Genomic DNA, 5,376 nt, shown 5'->3' with positions numbered 1-5,376 from the left:
AGAGGAAGGAGTGAGTACTTCTTTCTCAGCAGTCACAATAGCCCCAAATGACATCTGACTGGCTTTAATTGAGTCTCTGTGCTTAGGAGATTATGACTGTCTGATTGGTCAGAACTGGGACAGCAAAACACTAAATGTTCACTAAAATTATTAATTGTTCTTTGGGCCCAATGATAAAGAAGCTCGTGGACTTGGTTCTTACAGACATTCTTATCTCTACCACTTTATACAATACCTGGCATATAGTAAATATACCATAAATGTCTCTTTTATTGAAGTGAATTTGAATTGCTTTTTTAAATTAATTAATGATTATAAATATGCTAAATCCGTTGGGGGAAAATGTTGACCTTAAATTGGTAGCAGAACACCCAAACAGAAATTAATGAAAGATAATAATTGCAGAAGATCAGAACACTGTTTCTTTTCTTTTCTTTTTTCTTTTTCCTTTTAGGCAAGGCAACCTTGGTTGACCTCACAGATTGCAAGGACCTTGTCAGTTTACGATCCCTTATTTTTTTATTTTTTATGCCTACAGCACCTGGTCTTCCTAGGTGGTCTCCCATCCAAGTACTAACCAGGCCCAACCCTGCTTAGCTTCTGAGATCAGACGGGATCAGGCTTGTTCAGGGTGGAAGGGCCATAGACAGAACACTGTTTCTTAAAGGGTTTTCCATGGAACACTATGTCCTCGAAATGCTCTGTAAGGAGATGAGTTTGGGAAAGGATGATTGCCACATTTTTCTCTTACAGATTATAAAGAATTACAGCCATATTAAGAACTTCAAGAATTCATGAGTAATAACTTTGTTACTTTGTTACTCATGTTTCTCAAATTTATCCGTTGAAGGACATTTACATCTATTTGTCACCGTGGGAGGCAAGAGGCTGGAATTTTCCAAAGTAGGACTAGAGATTTGACTGTCAAAGTGGTTGGTTCAGGTGGGAACGGTGGGTTTTTAGATACATGATGCCATTGAGGAAACATTTTTCAAACAATATACATTTTCATAAGTAGGGGATTGTTTAAATAAATTATTAAAGAATGGGATACAACAAGACTATAAAAATTATAACCATATATATTTAATAAAATGAAAAGAAGTCTGGCATATGATGTATATAAAACAGGTTATAAAATAAATGCCTATTGTCTCATTGCACTTAATAAAAAATAAAAAAGTACATATCTGTGTGCAAAATAATCTTTAAAGTTGTATGACCAAAAGATAACAAATGAGGGTTTGTTTATGGCTGATTTTTATTTTCTTCTCTGAACCTGTTTTCATTTTCAGGATGTGTTTGAGTGTAAATTTTTTCAAGTTATTTTAATTTGTCCCAAAACTTACTATCAAGTATTATTGCACTGCCTTTCATGCCTCTTCCCTTTCTAATTTGAACATTAGTTGATGCACTTTTAACATCATGTAAAATTTCAAACTCATACGCCTTTATTCTTTTCTCGAAAATAAAATTACTTCTCGGTGCTACAGAAGTCAAAAAGAAAGGCTTGTAGGCAGAGCACTTCAAAAAGTCCTCAACCGCTTCATATTCCCGCTGCCTCAGTACCAGATTTCAATAGAGCACATGAATCAGGACAAGTTGACATTAACATCAGTCCAATAGAGATGTCAAAAGTATAGGGTGCAATTAGGAGCTGAAAAATAACAAAGTGAGGGAATATCATCAAATCACAGCAGAGATTATAATAGTACTTGACACCAGCCACCTAATGAAGCTGATTGAACTATTCAACAGCTTTTATTTCGGGAATGAGGTGGTGGGGTGGGATGCAAAAGACCTCCGTGGGCAGTGACAAGATGGAATCACTAATAGAATACCCTCAAAAGGAGCTCACTTCGAACTGCTGAGTTGGAATAATGCTGTCACATTCAGGGGTCAGCATAGGCTTGGGCTGTGCATTAGTAGGTCAAGGATGCTGCAGCAGCCGGATTGGATGTTTACACCCAGATCTGGGAGATAAGCTCAGCTCTTCATCATCCACTGTAATGGAAGGCCTCAGAGGCAACAGAAGCTTCTGCCTTTTCCCCATCTCAATTTTTTTTTCTCTATCTGATGTTATATGGATAAAGAAAGAACTCCCAGGTATGAGAGATATAGGCAAATGGTGGCATGGAAAATGTCTTGCATTTTTTTCCAAAGAAAAAGAAAATGACAAAATCTTGGTAGGAAGCAGATTAGCAGAAATGTATTGGGATCTGTTCTTACCTAGAAGTCTGATATCTGTTGGGTAGGCAAAGGCTTTTTTAATTTGGTCTTTTATTGAGAAAATTTTCAAACATATAGTAAAGTTAATATTACAATAAACACTCATATACCCATCACCTAGATTCAGCTATTATTTACATGTTTTCACATATGATTTATTTAGTCAAATATCCAATCTCTGTCTCTATATTTTTCTGAACCACTTGAAAATGGTATGGTATAGTATGCATCTCCAAAAAGAGAAAAACTTTTTATATCAACAAATTATCATTATTTATACTTGATAAAATTAACAACAAGAAACCTCTTAATATTATATAATCTTCTTCCCTATACAAATTTCAATTGATTTGTTTTAAAAATGTATTTTAAAGCTGGTTTTTGGAATCCAGGTCCAATCAAATTTCTTACACTGCATTTGGTAACATCTCTTTGGTCTCTTTTTACCTAGAAGAGGTCCCCGAATTATTTAACTTAAAAATTAACTCTCTGATGAGTCCTGACCAATTTTCTTGTAGAATGTACCGTATTTTGAATTTGTTTTGTTGTTTCTTCCTGATATTTTAACTTGATTAGCTCTGTTATATTTTCTGTTAGCTGGCTAACGGTTCAATTAGATTTATATTAAGCTGTGTACATCATATCGTATCAGGAAGCATATAATAGAATATTGTCCCTTATTGTTGGTGACACTAGTTTGCTCACTTGAGTTAGGAATTAAGGTCACTTCACTGTAAATTTTTCACTTTGTAATTAGTAAGAAATCTGTGAGTCTATATATAGATTCTATGCAACTTTCTTACTTCAATGGATATGTCATTCATTAAAGACTGGTACCTCAATCGATTACTTATTAGGAGTTGCAAAGAGTGATTTTCTAATTTTATTATTATTTCTACAGTTATTTGTTAATGAAATTGAAGAGTATAACAGAATACAGTATTTCCACAATGTAGCATGAACATGTCCAGCCTGCAGTTCAAAATTAGTTGACATACAAAGAAATAGAAAATGTGACTCGTATTTAAAAAGAAAAGAAGTCATGGGGATCAACCCTGAGATCCTGTAATTATCAGACAAGAGTTGTAAAGCAACTAATATAATTATGCTCAAGAACATATAGCTAGCTTATGATGAACAAATAGGAAATTTCAGCAGAGAAACAAAAACTATTTTTAAAAACTATTAAAAATATTTAAAAAGAACAAATATGGAGTACTAACAGTTCCCAATTTCAGAACTTACTACAATAGAGAGAGTGGGGTACTGGCATATGAATATACGTCTAGATAAATGGAACAAAACTGAGTCCAGAATTACACTTTTCCTTTTATGGTCAGTTGATTTTCAATAAACATGTTAAGGCAATTCAATGAGGAAAAGACGGTCTTTGCAACAAATGATGCTGAGACAATTTGGATATATACATGCAAAAAAATTACAACCTCTCCTCAAAGAATACACACAAATTAATTTAAAATAGATCATAGATCTAAATGTAAGATTAAACTCTTAGAAGAAAACTAAGAGAAAATCTTCATAACCTAGAATTAGGCAAAATGTCTTAGGCATGACACCAAAATCACAAGCAATAACAGAAAACTATTGATAAAGTAGACATAATCAAGAAAACTTTTGTGCATATTATTAAGACAGAAAAAAATAAGCCACAGACCTGGGGGAGAAAAATATTTGCAAATTATATATCTGATAAAAGACCTGTACACAAAATATATTTTTTAAAAAATCTCTTATACCTCAATAATAAGAAGACAAATATCCCGATTAAAAATGGTCAAAAGATTGGAACATATTAAAAAATGGTCAATAAGCATGTGAAAAGATGTTCAATATTATTAATTAGGGAAATGCATATTAAAACCACAATGAAATATCACTTCACATCCACAGGAATCATAATTAAAAAAAAAAACAGATAATAACAAGCGTTTGATAGGATATAGAGAAATTATATAACCTTCATACATTGTGAATGGGACCAGAAAGTGATATAGTCACTATAGAAAAGAGTATTACAGTTTCTTAAAAATGTTAAAAGTAGATTTACCATATGGCTCAGCACTTCTACTCCTAAGTACCTACTCAAGAGAAATAAAAACATATGCCCATAAGAAGAGCTGTACACGAAGGGCCATAGCAGTATTATTCATAATCGACAAAAAGTAGAAACATTAAAATGTCCACCAAGTTGAGAAGGGATAAATGAAATGTGGTCTATTCATTGGATTCTATTTAGCAATCAAAAGAAATGAAGTACTGATACATACACAACATAAATGAACCTCAAAAATACTATGCTAAGTCAAAGAGGCCAGAGACAAGAGACCACATATTATATGATCCCATTTAAAAGATGCTGAAAATGTTCTAAAATTAGCTTGTGGTGATAGTTACACAACTTCGTAAACTTATTTAAAAAATCATTACCTTGTATAGTTAAAATGAATGAATTTTATTCTATATAAACTGTACCTCAATAAAGTTATTTGAGAAATAACTAACTGTAATTTCTAGAACTGAAAATATAATTTAAAAAATTCATACATTGGTGATGGCAAAAGAATCAGTGAGTTTACTGATTGATCAATAGCAATTATCTAACTGAACAGTAAAAAAGGAAAAAGATAGCAATAAAAAGTGTACTTGAAGTCCCCAAAATAGAGAAAAGGAGAGAAAAATATTTGAAAAAATAGCCACAATTTTATAAATATGATGAAATAGATGAAGAAGCTGAGTGAATCCCAAGCAGACTAGATGCAAAAAGACAAAGAAAGCCACATCACATCCTAGCACATCATAGTCAAACTGGTGGAAACCAAAGATAAGGAGGAAATACTTCGAAAAGGCCAGAGAAGAAGGACATATCACATAGAGAAGAACACAGTAGGGATGGCCAGAACGCAGTGGAATGATCTCCTCAAGGTGCTGGGGGAAAAGAAGAGGAACCATCAACCCTAAATTTTATGTCCAGCAAAAATATCCTTCATAAGTTAAGAAAAAATAAAGAAATTTGCAGATAAACTAGGGCTAGAAGAATTTATCACCAGCAGATGTGCACTACAAATAATTGTAAAAGGTAGATGTTCAGGCTGAAGTGAAATGAAGGAAGGTTACATTTTCAGGAAA

At 33.0% G+C, this 5,376-nt stretch overlaps 1 non-coding gene across 1 annotated transcript; it reads right to left on the bottom strand.

The window, feature by feature from the left end:
- Positions 1-529: 529 nt before the first annotated feature.
- LOC111741475 lies at positions 530-648 on the bottom strand. Its single transcript, XR_002781008.1, has one exon. It is a non-coding gene; the product is annotated as a 5S ribosomal RNA (ribosomal RNA).
- Between the last annotated feature and the right edge of the window lie 4,728 nt (positions 649-5,376).

Source organism: Pteropus vampyrus, unplaced genomic scaffold (genome assembly GCF_000151845.1).
Source record: "Pteropus vampyrus isolate Shadow unplaced genomic scaffold, Pvam_2.0 Scaffold78, whole genome shotgun sequence".
NCBI classification, from domain to species: Eukaryota; Metazoa; Chordata; class Mammalia; order Chiroptera; family Pteropodidae; genus Pteropus; species Pteropus vampyrus.
The sequence above is the reverse complement of the archived record's forward strand: the minus strand, read 5'-3'. Positions and strand labels throughout refer to the sequence as shown.